Genomic DNA, 20,285 nt, shown 5'->3' with positions numbered 1-20,285 from the left:
CTGATTATGTACCCACTGTAAACCTGGGCATATGTCCTGCAGCTGACACAACAAGAGGTCCCTTCCTTAATATGTTACTTGATCCTGTTTTTCTCTCCTCTTTTTAGGAGGAGGTATTTATAGGAAAAACTTTTCACCTGGAGAATTATTAAGCTTTGGAATGGGCTGCCCAGGCAGGTTGATGGGGTCACCATCCCTGAAGTATTCAAAAGACACAGAGATGAGGTGCTGAGGGATGTGGTCTAGTTTAGTGATGGGTCTGGCAGTGTGAGGTTGGTGGTTGGATGGGCTGTGGAACTGCTCTGCAGGTGGTACTCAGGGCTCTGAGGACCTTTAGCAACCTGCAGGTACCAGGTTCCTCTCATTGACAGCAAGAGGCTTGTCAATGGGATAGTGGCCAGTCATGGTTTTGAAAGTGATTTCTGAGTTGAACTGTAGGCAGAGTGCTTTGAAGTTCTGGGCTGTATCAGCCCAAACAAGAGAGAAAAGGTGTAGAAAGGAGTTGTCATCTTCTCGCCTACTTAGGGATATGAATAGCCGAGCTGCAGGTGATCTGCTTTGGGTGTTGGGCTGTTCTTTGTTCCCAGGAATGCTGCACAGCTCCCGGGGAGAAAGTCTTCCACCTTTGAATTTCACAGAGTTTGAAATTCATGGCTCAGACGATTATCAAGAAGACCAGAGGTTAGTTTGTCTTCCCTCATTTCCTGACCCACCCTCCACCCCTCCCACCCCTGCGCTTGGTATCTCCGATGGATGCACCAGTGTGTGAGAGGCCGTAGTTGGTATTTCACCTGACTTTTCTTCTTCTTTTTGTAGTTCATTCAAATGAAGAAGCCTGTGGATTTTTTCATTTGCAGGCTTTCCCTCTTTCCAGGAAAATGGAGAGAAATACTATAGTCTTCTCTTTTTCCCAGCTTGCTCTCCTGCCAGCTGAGTGTGCAGGTTCCCAGTCCTCCCTGGGGCTTGTAGTCTGCATGGACTGGACAGCAAGGGCCAGCAACCTGTCAGCAGAGCTCTGCTGCTGCACCACAGACAATGTGGCTGGCACTGGCCTGTATCTCACGTGTGCTGGTTTATTCTAGAAACACTCTGTTACTGTTTATGCTGGTTCTCGATGTCTCTATTATCTTCAGACCCAAGCACGAGTGACTGAGGGCCGTGCTATGGCCAAAAGGACTCAGTTATTTTTTTAGATTAATATATTAAGAAAACAGTAATGGACAGGTAGCTTCACAGGTATCATAACACACGAGTGTAAACGACAGACTTGCTATAGATATGGATCTATTAGTGGGGGTACAGTGACAGTGCTTCCAATTTACCGTTAGATCCAGCTGCATGACTTCAAGGCTCTGTTTATAGGCAGATGTAAGGGGGCATTCAGCTATATGGAGTGGGAAGGAATAAATCATTGAATGCAAATGCTAGACACATCTCTCCCCTGGACTTTGTTGGCTGTTCAGCCTACTGGGTCACAGCTTTGTGATCCAAATCTGCTCCTAATATCATGAGTTTTATTGACTCTTGGGTATTTTTGAAGGATCCACAACAACTTATCAACTTCTCTGTAGCTGATAAACCTTGAGGTATAAATAGATTGAGGTATAAATCTCAACAGAGTTTGATTCCCTGGGCCTTATCTGCTATAGAAGCTTCTGCCTCAGAAATAATATAACTTATCAGTTTAAGTGTATTAGGCAACAGCTCTGGCAGAGTAACTGCAGCTGATAACAGCAGGGGAAAAAAAAGCACAAGCATATACTAATCTTGTTTTAAGAGTTGCAATAACCTGGCAAAATTACCTTTTACAGATAAATATTACACCTATAAAATGACTGCCTGCCTAGCCTTTTGAGATGAGACCAGGCTTTGGCTTTAGGGTGGGAATTGTGTCTTCTGTCTGCCACCAGCACAATAGAGCCCTATCAACGCTGTGGTTAGGGTAGCCCTCAAGCTGATTAGTTACACCACAACTTGGGTTTCTTCCATCTGAGCACTTAATTAGCTTGAACACTGCTAATTTAAGAGATAACAAGATAAGGGTAGACCAGTTAAGTGTATGTAGTGGTTTTATCTTTTATCAGTGGTAGGCTTCCCTTGTCTTTTTCTCTTAGGTTTAACTTGCAGTTCCCCACAAGGTGTTATCAGTTCTCACCTGAAAGAAAAGGAACCAGGAGCTCCCATTCTTCAGGGAGCAGGCAGTCCTGGAGAGGAGGTCCTGCAGAAAGGGCAAGTCAATGAACACTTTGCAGGCCTTCAGAGGATGACAATGGCCATTGTTAAAAGCCAGATGTCTCACTGAAGTGTAAATTGTGCCTATGAACACACACACACACACACACACACACAAACACACATACATATATCTACACAGACCCAGTACCTGCATTCCCTCCAGACACAAGTGGAGAACATGGAACTACTCCCATGTAAAATATGCTGATTGCAAAGTTATGATTAAGCCAGCTCTGTCTTAAACGATGCCAACTGGTTTCAGTGAAAGTGTACATCCATTCATCTGTGTACACATACAGGTACACAGCCTCAAGACAGATGTACCTTGATCTCTGTAAAAGTTTCTCAGTAATTACAGCTGCAGAACTTGTTTGACTTTTGTTGGTTTCATAATATCTATCCTCAAACACCCCTAAATAATGAATTAGACCTCAAAACTGTTATTTAGGCTCTAAAAAATGTAAGGAACTTTGGGGCTTATTTGTTCTCATTTCTTTAAGCCTTTGGTGTCGTGTTTCACACTCTTTATAGTGAAGATGAAGACAAAAGTTGAGATTCCCATCTAATTACTTATTTCCAGGAGCCAGAGACATAATTGTCTAAAAAAAAAAAAAAAGAAAGAAAAAAAAGAGAAGTGTTATAAAATCAAAGGCTCAAGACATCAGAGCTGTGTATTTTATGAAGTGCTAGGGATTTCCGAAGTAGGAGCAATTGTGCATGCTTGTTGTGTCCAAGTGTATAGAAGCCTGCAGCTCTGAGTCACGCAAGGGCACAGGAGCTCACTGCTAGAATGCTCTGCCAAGATGGGGAAGTGCTGACCTCAGAGTAACTGTATCACTGTATGAAACCTTCTGTTTATGTCTGAACACTCCTGAAACAGCCACCTAGCCACCAACAGTGTCTGAATATCCACTTAGATTTCCTATGGAAGCTGGAAATGTGGAGATGCTCCCTGATGAGTAGCTTCTCCTTGTTAACGGCACACAATTGGGACCCCATATCTGCTCTTCTGTACTGGTGTTGAGATGAATCATCCAGCACTCAAGAAATCAGGACAAACTCTAAATACTCCTGACTACTGGTTAGGATCTCATCACATCTTCCCAGATCTGCAGCAAAACTACAGTAGGAATAACAGTATTTCCATAAGCCCCATTTGCATTTTAAAATTGATGACTTCAACCTACTCCATGGTTTAGAATGCAGAAGGGAGAATAAGGACACAGGGCCCTGGCATGGCTGTTCTTCTGTCTGGAACAATAAAGAGGGAATGAATCAGCATAGATGAGAGAAAAACTATTCTTGCTTTGTTGTTCTTTCAGGATTTATTATCATTAGTATTTGTATCATATATCAATAGGGTTACATTTTAATTACCTTATAACATACTAACATAGATTATTACCATTCTATTTATTTACTTAATATGATACTATTTTATTATGATATATCATTGTGTTATTCTTATAATTAGTATAATCAGTATTATGCAGAAAAACTCTCTGCCTGAAAAATATTCCCCTCCTGGGAATGGCCCCTTCAGGGCCAAGTGCAGTGAGAAATATACAAGGCATACAGGGAAAATGTAACTTCCCTCCTGCTGTGCTCTATCACGTAATAAGAATTTGGGGCTTCAAACATGGAGAATAACCTCACTTAATCCTGTACTAAAGAAACACTGAAAAGAAACACTCTTACCCCAGAAGGGCCAACAACTTGTGTATAAGGCCTTGTCCTGTCTATAAGGCCTTGTCCTGCAGAGATAGAGGTTGTTTTGAAAAGCTACCAGTATGCCTTTATTACAAGTAGCACATTCAGCTGAATACTTGCACTTTGTTTTATTACAGTTTTGGAATCAGTTCAAGTTAGCCTTTCCATTCTCTCATCATGCTGTGATTCATGCCTCCCAGCTCATTTAAAAATTAGTTTTACCTGAGGTCAACTTATCTACAAAATGAGTCACCTGGCAAATGCTGGCACCTCAGCTGTGGGGCATGACCTTCTGCTGCAGATCACTGATAGCATACATAGCACCTCTAAACTCCTTTTGTTCTAGTAAAGCTCCCACTTATTGTGCTTCATTCTGTGTTTCTGAGGTTAGGATGTGTAAAAACACAGTATTCACTGTAACAATTCATTGTTACAGTATTTACTGTAACAATTCATTTTTCTCATCTTTGTAGGCTTTTTCAAGACTGAGGCCTTGACTCACAACCTGTCCCCTTATCACCAGTCTGTGGGTATGATCATCAGATATACTTCTCCCTTCACCTTAAAGTATAGGTACTGAGCAATCTTTTACATGTTTTTAAAAGGTTTTGATTTCATCCATCATCAGATACAGTGATTGGTCATCTAGAATCCACATTTTGGGGCTAACCAACAAAAGGCAGTATCATGGGACAGACTATGTGTATAACACCTTGTCACTATCACATTTCTCTAACAGCAATCAGATATCTGTAATTCCCTGTTCATTAATTCATTGTTAACTGAAGTTATGCTGCCAGACAGTGTTCTCTTTTTCTTTTTTTTTTTTTTTTTTTGGCTAAAGACCAGTTTAAAGGGGATCACAGGGTCCCTGTTTGTCACTGGGGTCTTGTAACTCAGGAGAAAACAGGCGATGCTGTAAACTGGCAGTGTTGGCTGAAATCAATGTCCCCTCTGCTCGACTCTTTGCCTGCACTGAATGGCATCACAGCGGTTGCAGCATCCAGGGAGCATGGAGTAATAGCTACAACCTTCCTCTGTGTGCAGCAACATGCTATGCTGAGAATAAATATTTGTCATATCCTACAGGTCCTAATAAGCTGTGGATGAGAAGGCAAATGAATCTGGTTTCAGGAAACAAAGAAATTAGTACTACAGCTAATATTTCCATATGTTTATGTACAATATCCTCATGTAATTTTTATGACAGCTTACAGCATTTTCCCTTGAAACGTGAGAGTAGGGGTCAATATGTATTAAATATTAACATGGAAGCTCGGTACTAATGTCTGACCTTATCACTAGTCTAAAATTGCATATTTAATAAACATCATGAGACAGGGGAATCTCATCCAATAGCATCACAAATCTTTAAAGCGTGGCTTTCCCCTACTCCATTTCCTGCAGTGAGCTCTCACCATGGTCTCTGCAGATATTTGTCTTAAAGCCTGAACTTTGTGCCAGTTCTCTTTATATTGTAGCACAGTTTTCAGTCCTCTTTAGGTCCTCCTTGCTACCTCTTCATTTCTTCTCCTCTTTTTCAGTTCTGTCTTTCCTTTTCCTTAGAAGGCCTTGCTCATCGTCACTTGGGCTATCTTTCTATTTCCTAGTCCACACTCAAGGAAGAAGCTGATAGAGAGCTTGCTCATTGCTGTATGCTCTCCATGTCCAAATTGCTCACCATAGGATGCCTGTAGCTCATTCCCCTATGCCACATTTGAGGGCAACTCAACTGTGTACTGCCTACATACACAAGTATCCTTCTCATCTGCAACACCAATACTTTTCTAAAAGAATACTTTTCTAAAAGACACTTCAAAACTTGTCTGCAAGATAGTGGTCTCAGAATGGCATTGCAAAAGATAAGTGAGGGGGAAATTTGTAGGACAGAGTAGCTACATCATCAAGAGAAAAACATCAGTTTCTGGGCCCTGGAGCATGACTGCCTGCACTGGGAACAGGCATGGTTTGGCCCAGACCAGTTTGTGCTATCTCAGGTGATCCCTGAGTGATGATCAGGAACTGGCACAAATTCTCAGCAGTCATTTTCCCTTTGCCCTCCTGATCTGGTTAAGCTCTGTCTAAGAGACTTTAACAGCATGGAGGTAAGTCATTCCTGCACAGAAAGCCTCTTGGTGAAGAGATGGTTCCTGGCACGTTTCATTTACATCTCTAACCAGCATTCCCAACCTAGGATACCTTTCAAATGGGTATGCACTTAGCTTTTGCAAAAATATTCTTTCTCCTTTTTTCCCCCCCTTACGCTGAGCTGGGCCTGTGTTAATATCTATTTAAGTAATAATTTGTCTCCAATTAGGATGGACAGGAGATGAGCTTGGGCTCAAATGCCAGGTTGGGCATATTGCAGTGTGGCTCTTTCTATTTTCTTCTTCCTTTGAATGTTCCCTCAATGTTCTCTTTCTGACAACTTTCTGTGTGTTTTACTACCAAGTTAACCTCGAAATAGAAGACAAATATAGCAAAACAAGGTACAGGTGAAAACTTGGTGTGACAGGCAGTCACAGCAACATTTTTCCGTGAACTTACATGAATGCCACAGGGTCAGCACATAACATGAGACAGCATGATCAGAAATGTATGGATCCCTACAACATGGAAATGTGGAAGTGACAACTGCTACTGATAAACGTATAGGGTTAGATCAACTCTTGGAGCTACTGTAATGGAGAGCTGTGCAATTAATTGACGTGTCTGAGAAATGGGGTGTCATTCAAAGGGACCTGGATGAGCTTGAGAAGTAGGCCCATGTGAACTTTGTGAGACTCAACAAGGCCGAGTTCAAGGTCTTGCACCTAGTTTGGGGCAACTTCCAGTATCAATAGAGGCTGGGGGATGAAGGGGTTGAGAGTAGCCAGGTGGAAAAGGACTTGAGGGTACCGGTGAAAAATGACGTGAGCTGACAACTTGCGCTGGCAGCCCAGAAAGACAACTGTATCCTGGGCTACACCAAAAGCAATGTGGTCAGCAGGTTGAAGGAGGTGATTCTGCCTCTCTGCTCTGGTAACACTCACTTGCAGTACTGCATCCAGCCCTGGGTTCCTCAGTGCAGGAAAGACATTGATCTGTTGGAGTAGGTCCAGAGAAGGCCACAAAAAGTGGTCAGAGGTTTGGAGCACGTCTTCTATGAGGAAAAGCTGAGAGACTTAGGGTTGCTCACCATCAAGAAGAGAAGGTTCTGAGGAGTGCTTATTGTGGTCTTTCAATACTTCAAGGCGGTTTATAAGAAAGATGGGGCCAGGCTTTTTAGTAGGACCTGTGGTGACAGGACAATGAGTAAAGGTTTTAAATTGAAAGAGGATAGATTCAGATTAGATAAAAGGAAGACATTTTTTACAACAAGGATGATGAAACACTGGAACAAGTTGCCCAGAGAGGTGGTGGCTGCCCCATCTCTGGAAGCGTTCTGTATCTGGATCTAGTTGAAGATGTCTCTGCCTATTGTAGGGGTGTGGACTGGATGAGTTTTAAAGATCCCTTCCAACCCAAACTATTCTATGATTCTATGATATGACAAATGTAATTGCAGGAATAAGGTTTGTGATCTCCTCATGAAGTCATTTATGGCATTGCCTCTGTGAAATGCCTTGTTGAAACTATATTTTAGTGACTTCTGTACAAAAGTTTGGACTTCATTAATAAAAACTGGTACTTTCCACCAAAGCCTAGTTACATCCTGTTGTGGATTTGTTAATGCTTGCCTGGAAAATGCATAAATTCTCATTTCTTTCCCCTAATGTCTGACTTTGCTAGCACGGTGAACAATGTGGAGGTAAGGAGAACCAATTAACTGTGTCTTATCCCAAGAGAATCTCTTTACTTTCTCTTAACTTGGACAATGACAGCTTTTGCTAAAGATTTTACTGAAATCTTGACATAAAATATCTGCTCAGTGATAGTATGACAGTGGAATGTGTAAAGTAAATGTTCAGTGGTAAATAGAAGGCTTCAGGTGAGGATTAGTGTGTGTGATTCATATCAATTAATTCAGTCCAGTGCATAATATGGGCTCAACCATAAATAGTTTCCCTTCAGGTTTTGAAGTCATCTTTATAGTTTTGGGTTACTAGGACACCACATGGAAGCCCAGTTATAGTCTTTCTTGGCCAGTCTCTTTACTGCTTCTCTCAAAAATACCAGCTTCTGTGGTTGGGACCATGCCGCTTGCTGCATCACCTCCTCTTCTGAGGCACTCTGAATGGCTCCAGGTGGAAACATAATGCAGAAACAGGGGGCAAGGGAGAAGATGAGGTCCTGTGTGCTCATTCCTGAGGCATGAGCCTGCACTTGCATTTCTGTCAGCATTTGTGCTGATACTGGCACGGTGCCATGGTTTCAGTCGCAGTGACCCCTGAGCAGGGCTGCACACAGGCCAGCACATAAGCTGGTCATGCACAGAGCAAAAGCCACGTGGAAGGACAACGGGAGAACCACCAAAATAAACACGACCAGAGAAGGATTATTGCAACACAAAATCTTGGTGTCCGATTTTAGCAGGGGAAGACCACAAACGGTAATCTAGTCACATCTCAAGAAGGAAGCATGTCACATGCATGTAGATATTTGTACACAAAGGCAAGCAGCTCAGAGGGCATAATGCATGCATGTAAATAACTCCTTAAGATCTAGGCTAGCCTAAGTCCACCTGGCCATCTATCTCAAAAATGCTCAGAAAGTAGTTCTAAAGATATTACATGTGTTTGCTATGTAAAACTTACATTATGTTCTTATAAATGTACTCAACATTAGTGAGATGAGCACCAGTCCACTGAAAGAAAAAACGAAAATCCTTTCTTTGCTACTGAGGCTGAAAAGAGTAGAGACACATTCACACATCCTATTATTCAAAATAGAACTGTACATAAACTGTGGAATTTGAGTAAGGGAAATGAGATCAGTAGCAGTTGTCAGGTATGAGTCATCCCTTCGCAGTGTTTTGGACCATGGGAGTGAGCAGCATGTTCCAAGCAATATGCTTACTGGAGTAAAAAAATTCAGTCACCGCAACCTATTTACATCAAACAATATTATTGTGGCTACAGCCTCCAGGGAACGACAGAGCTGAATCTATAATGGAACTTTTGATAGCAAATAGAAGTAAATAGAAAGACTGGGAAGAAAACTAATTTAGTGAATGCGGTTTATTTAATTTTTTATAGAATAAATCTTGCTCCAGTATGCATTCAGAGTAACTGAAAGCAAAATCTATCTCGCTCCTGTTTAAAATATGAGGGGGATAATATTTAATTTAAATAAAAAATACTATTATTAGATTGCAATATCTAACTTCTAGATGGCTGGCTTTTTTAGTGAGATACAGAATGCAGGGCTAAGCACTCAAGCTTCCTTTATGGTGTGCCAGGAAAAAAGTAGAGAGATGCAGAAAGAAGAAGAAACTGCATAGTCATTTGTGGGGTTTGTCAGCTGCAATTCATTGTGAACCTGCAGCTTCATTGTTCCTACACATCACAGGGGGCAGACTTTGTTTAGTTTAGTCTAGATTTATTCTATTTCAAACAGTCTTTTGCCTTATCTACATTAACAATTTGGTTGAGGAGTGTGCTTTTGAAACAAATTGCTCTGTTGCCTCCACTTACTGCATCTGGTGTGGCAGGCTTGGAGTCTGTAAGATAGACTCCTTTCAGGTTAAATTAAACCATAAGATATGCTCCAGGAGCATGTCTGATGTGCTTGAACTATAAGTGCGCATTCAGTCCATCCGACCAGACAAGAGCTCATCTTAAGTAACCCTCCTAAAAGGCATCTAATGTAGATGTCAGGTTTTCAGCATGAACTGTTTCACTCCGCCTATCTGCTCCCATTACGCTGCACTACTCGTGATGTAGACAGAGCCCTTTTCTCAGGTCACTGTAGACCACTTGGACTGAAATTGTTATCTGCTTTGCATTTACCATTGGCCTACAGCTAGCTTTCACCTTCACCAGCACTGAACTGCCTTTTCAGAAGCCATCAAACGGTCACATAAACACAAAAAAAAATCTCTCTGTAAAGTGCAAATCAAATGTTAGCAGACAGCTGACCAATGATGAATAACAAGTCTTCTAGCTATGAAAAATATAATGAGAACTAGCACTTTATTGATTGGTAAGAAAAACATCTTTAAAAGCATATGTGCCTGCTTCACTTCCCCTTAACTGTATAACCACTGACACTTTGAACGCTCCTGGCAATCTATTAACACAGGAGTTCATCGGGAATCAGATTTCTGCAAATCCCTATCACCTTGCAGCAGTACAGTCAGGCCTTCATTATATACCTGTCTACGATCAGCAAGATCAATACACTACAAAATTAAATGCCTCTGTGTTCTGGTTTTGGCTGGGATAGAGTTAATTTTCTTCTTAGTAGCAGGTACAGGGCTGTGTTTTGGGTTTGTGCTGAGAACAGTGTTGATAACACTGCAATATTTTGGTTACTGCTGAGCAGCGCTTGCACAGCATCAAGGCCTTTTCTGCTTCTAATCCTACCCTGACAGTGAGTACGCTGGGGGTGCACACAAAGCTGGGAGGGAGCATGGCCAGGACAGCTGACCAGAACTAGCCACAGGACTATTCCATACTATAGGTCATTATGCCCAATAGATAAACTGGGAGGAACTGGTACGGACGAGCAGATCACTGCTCAGCATCAGCCAGCGGGTAGTGAGCAGTTGTATCACTTGGGATTTTTTTCTGTTTTTAAACAAAATCTCTATTTTGTTAGATTACTTTTCATTACAATTATTATTGTGTATTTAATTATTGTGTTACATTATATTATTACATTATATTTTATTTCATTTTAGTTAGTAAACTATTCTTATCTTAACCCATGAGTTTTACTTCTTTCTCTGATTCTTCTCCCCTTCCCATTGGAGGGAAGGGTGGAGTGAGACAACAGTTGATGTCTGGGGTTAAAGCATGACACTCTTTAGCTCAGAGAATCAGAGTTATGTAGACAGTTTGGGTCTTAAAGGGCTCCTATCACCCAGCCTGATGGGTGCTACTCCTCTCCCTGGCCCAGCTATCATTTTCTGTATGGAGAAATATTCTCAGTGAGAGGGAGCTGGAATGCCTTTATACAGAGCCCATCCTGTGGGCATGAGGTCTGCTCAGAGCAGACTGTCTTCCTTGCATGGGTATGGGTGTGAAGAACCCAGTTTCACAAACTCAGGCACTTCTGGATTAGGTAGATACTGAGTTGTTCTCCACTGTCAAGGCAGAGCTAAATCAGTGTGCTCTGAGAAAGCACTTTAGGTGTTTGTGACAGAATAAAGTAGGAAAGAAAATGGAAGCAACTCCTGAAATTAGGAATATCCTGTCTGAGGCAAAGCTATGGAGGTGGACCATAAGAACATAGGTTGCAATGAATATAATTTTAGGGCATTTGAAGTTTCAAACTGAAACCTCTTCAGACTCACTGCATGTAAAGAGCAACGCAGTAGATAGTACAAAGTAGTTAATGTGCAGCAATACATATTTTTTCTTATTTCACAATGATTTTCCACTGTAAACTTTTTCCTGAGTCCTGTTGGATCTGGCCCTTAGTTACCAGTCACACAAGCAACTAAAAGTGTATCTTACTACTGCAATATGTGCTATTTCAATCTGAAATCAAACAGCCTTCTATAGATAAAAGGCAGAGACCTCATTAAGGATAATTTGTGTAGCGTTTCTCCAAGTTAAATGGAAAAAGCAAAACAGTCTCTGAGGGTGTGATAGCAAAAAAGAGCAGAACTTCCACAATATATGGCACAAAAGAGAATCAGGAACTAAAACCTGTCCTGATGGAATAAGTTGCAAATGCTAAGGAAAGCAGGTTGGCCATGGGAAGCATATTAAGAGGCTGGAAGCCAGGAAAAATAACAAAAAGTAATGGAGAGAGCTGCCCTGGGACAGATCTCCTAGAGGCAGAAAATTTGGATGAGCAGAACTGAGAGGAAAAGCAGTCTTGGAAAAGAGTGTGCAACACAACTGTTTGCTGTTTGTTTCCAGGTTGTTTTGGGGACATAGGCTTGCATGCACTTCCCTGTAAAGAACAGGACTGAACAACCAAGAACAACCTTACTCATATAATAAATTTCTCCTCTTGCTAGAAATAAACCCACAGGGCCATTGATTATTGGCTGACTGAAACAAAATAGTCGTATCACGGGCACATGTTGAAAAGCTGTCTCCTGCTGCATCAGCTGTATCTGACCCCTAATGCACAGGAGTCCAGGTGGGGCAGGGTCCCATAGCAGACATGTCTACGGAGACATCAAGTCACCTCTAAGCTTCATATTAGCTCTGGAACCGGTGGCTTCTGATTGTGTATCCAGATCCAGGTTTGTCTTTAGTGAGCAGGGAGGAGCCAAGCAACAAGATCTGAGACAGCTGGGCTGCATTTAGGGGTTAACTACTGAGCACGCTGCCCATTGCTTCTCCTGAAGTCTGCTACCTTGCAAGATAAGTGTGTGTTTCTGCTCTCTCTGACAACGATCCTCTGTGTAGCTCCTTGTAAATGACATACTTCCCTGGGCAGGCAGCATGCTGGAGATGTAGTCCTTCTAAATGGTAATTTCAGCAAAACATGGGAGGTACACAGGATTTACTGTTGCAAGTTGAGTTTGGGTTGGTTTATTAAGGTGTGTGACATTTAACACCTTTTACAAAGGTCTTTTAGAATGGAAGGGTGGGAATCGAAATCCAACTTAGGAGTAAGCTTGCTGAATTTGTTCTGGCACTTGTACGATGTGGTTGCTGTGATAGCAAAGGGCTAGACTCAGCCTGTTTACAACACCCCCATGATTCTCTGGCTGCAGTGCCTTTGAGGCTATCCTTTCAGACAGTCTACGTGGTCTTGACCTTTAAGATAAAGGTGACTATTTGTAGGAGCTGTAGGTCACCTATGGTGCAGGCAGGAAGCTGGGCTCTCACTCAGATATAAACTCCTTACTCCACTAGCAACAGGATACACTAACAGTACAGTGTGAACCCTGAAAGGGGCTTCCAGTGCACCTCCAGTGCATTGCAGGAGAACCTCATACTAAAATTGTCACGGGAAGGCTGTAAGATGTGGTCCCCCCTGAAGTTTACCTTGGTCCTGATAAGTAAAAAATTGTCCAGTGATTAACACACTGTAGCTCGTCTGCAACACCTGTAGCTCGTGCCTCCTCTGTGGCTTTAACAAACACTGCATGCCTTACCTTGCTTAGGAACTCCCACACTGATAGCCGAGCTCCAAATTTTAGTTCCCTGACAGATGCCCAGTAGACAGATTGGGGCTGTGTTAGTGCTGGGTATTGACACCACACAGCTATTTCTCCTAGATGATGGGCACCATGTGCTTACATAGGCTTAGTATCATTTTATTCCTCTGCATCTACTATACACACTGGGGCTTGTGCCTGCTCAGCCATATCGCCTACTCTTCCCATTCCCTGCCCAGCACAGGCCTGGCTTGCCCCTTATTTTTGCACTAGCACCAGCACAGCTGCAAACCAGTACTCCCAGGTGTACTGTGCACAGGCAAAGGAAGCCTCTGCAGAAAGACTCTTCTCTTTGCAGTGGTGTGTGAACACTAGCTGCTCCAGCTGCTGCAGCCCATGTGTTATCCCATGGCCCCAGCAGTCCCAGGCTGTGATACCAGCTGTGTCCCATGGCCTGCATATGGAGCCATGTGCCTTCCAGGCTGGGCCCTCCCCCATCAGGGCTATGGGTACACATCAGAGACACAGTGTAGGACAGATTGTGTTGAGGTGGCAAGGTCATGTGTCAGGGAAGAGCATTTTGGGGTCCACGGGCAGCTGTGCCCCATCCAGGCAGTCCTTGCATTCCACCAGTGGCCATTTTTTGCTGACTCTCAGCCTTAATCCCTGCAAAGCCTCAGACTCTGAGACCTTCGTTCCTGCACAATCAGCTTTTGCAAACCGGTAGCAAGGCTGGTACTGCATCCTTTCCACTGGGCATCCAGGGACAGGGGACATGGCTTGAACAGTCTGCCAGGAAAGTGGTCAACGCAGAATGAGACCAGTTGGGACAGCCCTCACAGAGTGTTTTTCTGCCCACTCTGTTGTCCTCATGCCTGCCAAGGCGGCACACTGCCTGCTAACCTGCTGCCAGCTCCCCTGCTGCCAGCTCCCTATCACTGCCAGCCCATCCAGTACAACTGCCACAGGGCATCCACTCCTTCCTGCACATTCACTCACTCTCATATGGAGGTATCTGTAATGTGCTCATATGGCGTTCTCTTTGGCCAGAGTCTTCTGTGCTTAGAAAATAAAAAAGCCCACCTCTTTGAGAACCCCTGGGAGCATTTATCTAGAACTGGGGGTGGTGAGGGGATATGTCATACCAAAGCTGTACTGCAAACATACCTGTACCTCTCTCACATGCCAGTGGATGCTTGAGATAAGATCTTGTCCCATATGGGAAATCCAGACCCTTCTGATCTATACAGACTCTGATTTAGGCTCAACCTCTGAGGTGGATGCCCTCTGTAGCTTACAGACAGGTCCCCACAAATGCATGCAGATTTGGGGGTCACTGCACTGAAAGGCTGCCACTCTAGACATCTAGCTCCCTGATAGTATGAGGGTGCTCCTTTTCCTCCTGCATTGCTGTAAGGACTTAGTGGATATTGCCCACCCTTGCATCACTCTGTGTGTATGTCATGAATAAGTCAGATGATGACACTAGATGGGCCTTGTAGGGCAGCTTACAAAGACTTCCCAGAAAAGTGTCATGCCAAAGAGCATGGGATGTGCCCAGGGTCTGCAGCCAGTGCACAAGTTCAGTGCTTCTTCTTGTGGTACCCAAAGGGACACCCTCAGGTTTGACCTACTGGAACACTGTAGCCATGACTCATGATTCCTCACTACACTATTGATCAGCAAGAGGATTCTTTTGGTTCACTTTCATTTGGTGTGCCAAGTTATTGCTCTGCAGAACTATCAAGGTCTTGGCATCCAGAAAACGTGAAGAAAATTAAAGCTTTGTTTAAAAATGCAGGCCAGAGTTATACATCCTAGATAGTCACATAGCTCATGTTGGTTTAGGGAGGACTCTGCAAATCATATGTTGGATAGTGGCTCTCTTGAGGAGATCCAGAAAAATATATTTTAGTTTCAGATTCAGCAAACTGTTACTGATATAATTCAGTCACAATATAACATGTTCTAAAGGAGTATTGCCGCCTGTTCACTTTCAGTATAACACTAAATATAACCATTGTCAATTGTCTCTGAGTTATCTTGGGAAAACCCCAGCTGTTTCAAAGAAAAATTAAAGTCATGCCCGCATGATATAATACCTTTCTGTGAGATAAATCAGATTTAACCTGGGAAGCTTTACCTGGGTCTAGTCCGGGGTAGTTCTTCTCAAGACCAGATGTTAGTTTTCCCACAAATGTCTCCAAGTTAGCTGTTTCTAGACTTTTCACTCCTGTCAACTGTACTCATGTAGTTACAGCCCTAAAAGCCAGGCTGCCTTCAGACATATGTCAGCTGAGTTGAGCTCTTATGGACAGACCTTGCTGTGGTGATTTTAGACTTTGTGCTTTACTCACCCAGACAGTATAAGTGCAACACAGAAGAGAGCTTAGCAACAAGCTCATATCTGCTAGAAGTGGGACAGGCTATTACACTGGTGGCACAAAAGGAGTCCAAGCCTGTCATCACCTGGAAGGGGGGCAAAGAAAATGAAGGTTGGAGAAGGAGGAAGGACACACACATTCAATTAGGATGCTCCTTCTTCACATAGATGAGCTCTGAGGAAACAGATTTATTTGAGCATAGCTGATGGAGGCCCTGTTCCCTACAGGATCCTCTGTGGAGATCCACTGACCCTTCAGATTATGTCCACAAGAATAATGATAGCATTCATTCCTCCATAAAGGTCTCTGGTATGTACAGCAATAAATCTCCTGTTTATAACATAAATGAAGTCCATTTTTAATACCCTGTTTAGTGGTACCTTTATGGCAAAAAAATGACTGTGGCAGAGGATATAAAATGCTAAATTTGTGACTTGCATGTCAGTTGGAGTGATGAAACTTTCACCTTTAGGCTCTCATCCCTTAGGAATATAGGCAGTTTTATCAAGCCTACTGACAACATGTGGTGACAAGACTGGCTTTTGGCAGACATGCCTGGAGAAAAAGTTCTTCCAACAGCTTCATGTCTCTGGCTTAGGTATGAGGGGAGAAGGAGAGGGAGAATTCTGCCCATCCTACCAGAAAGTGATGACACTGTAGCTGTGACACCATTTGCTTCAAAAAGGCATAGAAGCCAAAGCCATAGGGACATCTGAGACTGTGGATGCAAACCCATGACTGTTGGTGATGGTTGTGTCACAGTTCTACAGGCTTTACCTGAAATCCAAAGAAATCATGAGCTATCATTGGCTGCACTGTAGGAAATTGCTTCTTTAGCAGTGCAACTTGCAAATACCACGCAGTGAGTAAAGATAAAAAAAAGGAACTGTGTGTGTCAGGCAACGTTGCAATTCCAATTAATAAGCAATAGATAAAGGGGTTTAAAATACACTTTCATTGGAAAAGAAAAATCTCGATTTTCAGTTTCAGAGCTAGCCAGTATGTGGTGTGGGAAACTGAATATAAATGGAACACAAGCAGCAGCATTTGAAATGACTTATAAAAATGAGAACAGAAGGAGCAGGTGGTCAAGGGAAAAAGCTCAGTACTTTCCTGATGATGTTTGTTACCTTATAAAATGGTCTTTAGCCATAGAATCTGTCAAGAGTGTAAAGCACAGGCAAGCCTTCTGCTGGATTGTCAGCTGAAACAAAGGTCTCACTTCGGCAGAAAGAATTTCTGACAAAACAAAGGCTAATAGTTTTAGGATTACCTATCTTTCTGGGCATCTTTGATAGCCACACATTCCCAAACACAGGCCAGGAGTCTTTGCATCACACGAGGAAAACTGCATTCACTAGAAAGGGAAATGAAGCACCAGTTGAGTGAATCTCCTGCCATTTTGAAGAAGATTCAGAATTCATGAAAGAGAAGTTTCCTCCTTCTCCTGTAATTTTATAGATAACACACTGACTAAGTAACCTAGTGGATAGTCTAGCTAACATGTCACCGCCTGGGATGGTGAATGATCTTCATTGCTCAAGTCACTCACAGACTAGGATGCCCCTTGTGCTTTGTTGTCAGTGGAGAGTGTCATCCTACAGCTTTGAGGGTCCTTTAGCTGAGCCAGATGAAAATGCTTCTACCTGTTCTGAGGCTTTACTTAGCTCCAGGTATTTCAGCTCTATTTAGAACCTATTAAGAGAAGTCTAGTCAGAGGCTATTTAGCACTGATGCTGCCATCTGCATCTCCTGCCTTACTGCCTATCAAATGATCTAAGAAAAGGACTGCAGCCTTTGGGGAAAAAAAAGGAGCACGATTCAAGGCCCTGGTGCTGATCCTTGCCACCTTGGCCCAGAGCAGCCCTCTCTCCTCCTTGTTCACACAATTTTATTTCATATACAGCTATGATGATTGTGAAAGTATGTCACAGGAATTCTCAGCAAAAATCATAGAATCATAGAATGTTAGGGGTTTGAAGGGACACTTAGGCATTGGAACAGATCATCTAGTCCAATCTCCCTTCAGAAGCAGGTCCACCTAGATCAGGTCACATAGGAATCTGTCCAGGTGGGTCTTGAAGACCTCCAAGGAAGGTCTGTGCCAGGGGTCCCTCACCCTCACAGGAAAATAGCTTTTTCTTATATTTAAGTGGAACGTTTTGTGTTCCAGCTTTATCCCATTACCCCTTGTCCTATTGCTAGATACCATCAAAAAAATAGATGCCTCAACCTCCTGACATCTACCATTTAGATATTTGTAAATATTAATAAGATCCCCCCTCAGTCTCCTCTCCTCCAGACTAAACAGCCCCAGTTCCCGCAGCCTTTTCTTGTATGAAAGATGCTCCATTCCCCTGATCATCTTGGTGGCCCTGTGCTGGACTCTCTCCAGCACTTCCCTGTCCCTCTTGAGCTGAGGAGCCCAGAACTGGACACAGGACTCCAGATGAGGCCTCACCAGAGCAGAGTAGAGAGGGAGAAGAACCTCCCTCAACCTGCTGGCCACACTCTTATTAATGCATCCCAGGATGCCATTGGCCTTCTTGGCCACGAGGGCACATTGCTGGCTCATGTTTAGCTTATTATCAATCAGGACTCCCAGGTCTCTCTCTGCAGAGCTGCTCTCCAGCAGGTCAATTCCCAGCCTGTACTGGTGCATAGGGTTATTCCTTCACAGATGCAGGGAAGTGCAAAGCGAGGACATTTTGGATCTATCCTGCCTGCTCACCAGGGGTGTGCATAGATCCCACTCTGGGCAAGCTCTGTAGGAACATACTCTGTGGCCTCTCTTCCCTCTCCTCACCTGCAACAGGACCTGAAGGCTCTTACCTGCATTTCCAATGGATAACTCTCACTTGGGAAATATTAAAAGAGTTGAAATAGAGTGGAAGGAAATGCAGGTCATTAAGCACTGTCTTTGCCATCCAAAAGTAGTTGAATCTGACAATTCTTAAACCCCAAGGAGCACAGACAACACACAGAGTGAGTAATAGTGCATTTTCAAAGCATTCTGATACAGGTTCAATAAATGTCAGCTACACGGTGACAGGGCACAGTGTTATGTATCTATAGCCGGACTTGGAAGTGAAGTAAAATCTAATCATTATTACCCTAGAGAGGGGAATTATACCAATGTACTCCCTCTAAATTACCACAAGGACTGAAAAACGGAAAGATAATCAAGGACTGCCCAGAAAACCCTCTAGACACAGTACAAGTGAAGCATATTCTTTAGGCACAGCATTTTGACTGATATTTAATCTCATTGGGGTTTTTTTTTAACTGTCAGCAATGTGATGTGCAGCCAGGCTCTGAGAACCAAAGATCAAGAAGAACCTTGAAACAATAATGTGGTGATAAATAGAGTAGAAATGGGCAATAAATCAGAATAGTTTCACAGTAAGAGTAATGCCTGGGACCTAGTGATTATCAAATTACCTGAAGTCATTTGCTGTGAAGCAATTACCTCCCACAGTATTTCCGATTATCGCACTGAGCGGCCAACTCTATTGACTCAAGATATGTCTATAATGTTGGGAGCTTAAAAAGGTATTTCCATGCCTTGGGAACGTAAATTCTGTTAATGCATCACCAGCAAATATTGCTGCAGAATATGGGACACAGCAACAAGAACACTGACAAATGCCAGGGTCAGAGTTACTGTGATGCTGTTACATTGTACAACAATGCTGGGGAATATGCTGACCATGCCCTTTAATTTATTTCCTGTCATGCCCTTAGCTTTACTCTTAGACTTGCTATTGTCTTTGGTTGAATGATTTTAAATTGTTCTCTTTCAGGTAGACATTTTAGAGGAGAGTCCCTCCACTTCTGTATTTGAAAAATGTCAACCTGTGCTAAAAAGCTGAGTGCCTTCCTGTAAAATGTTGCTATTAAGCAACTAGTTGCCAAAAGGGAAAAAAACCCCACCCCAACTGGATAAATGCAAAGCATGATTTACTGTCACCCATGAAAAATTTACTAAGCTAACAACAACAACAAAAGCTCTATGGTACCCAGATCAAACATAAAGAGAAGAATCTTTGTGTGCTCACCTGCTTTTCTCTTCCTCCCTTCAGCACAGTATTCTGGAAGAATTTGCAGGGAATTTTCAGGCATTCTGCTAAATGCAGCAAGACTCGCCTGAAGTCTGGATCTACCATTGACATGTTTATCACTGTTATGGTACAGGTGAGTACGTGGATAAATATTATGCCAATTTAATGTAATGAGGCCAGGGAAATTGGTAATTTTTGAAGTTATATTAGCCAAAAAAGCGTTTTGATTGGTGCAACCAGTTTTGTTTGGAAAATGAATAGCAGCTATGCTAATGAGATTTTTTTTGATTACATTAAAAGGGACTTTCTAGCCTAGATAAAGTAACGGTGTTAGCTTAGCAAACTTTTGTAAATGTAGAAGCCAAAGTGAGGCTTGAATAAAACTGGAGGCTCTGGATACCTCCTTGAAACTTGACCCGTGATTTAGGCCTGGAGACAATTTAGCTTGAGTCTCTTCAGAATGGATCACAGTAGCTGAAGTCAGACAGAGATAGGTTTCCTCTGCCTCAGCTCAAGCTCTCTGGGAACCAGTGCGCTGTGGCACCAGGCCAGCATGGAATCTTGCTTAAGAACAGTATTTCTGGCCAACAAAACATGCATAAATCCAGTACTACAGCTTCAATCTGCTTAGCATTTATTCAGCATTTATACTGGTTCAGTAAGTGAATAGTCTAGGTCTCTGTACAG

Source organism: Colius striatus, chromosome 4 (assembly GCF_028858725.1).
Source record: "Colius striatus isolate bColStr4 chromosome 4, bColStr4.1.hap1, whole genome shotgun sequence".
Taxonomy (NCBI): domain Eukaryota; kingdom Metazoa; phylum Chordata; class Aves; order Coliiformes; family Coliidae; genus Colius; species Colius striatus.
The sequence above is the reverse complement of the archived record's forward strand: the minus strand, read 5'-3'. Positions refer to the sequence as shown.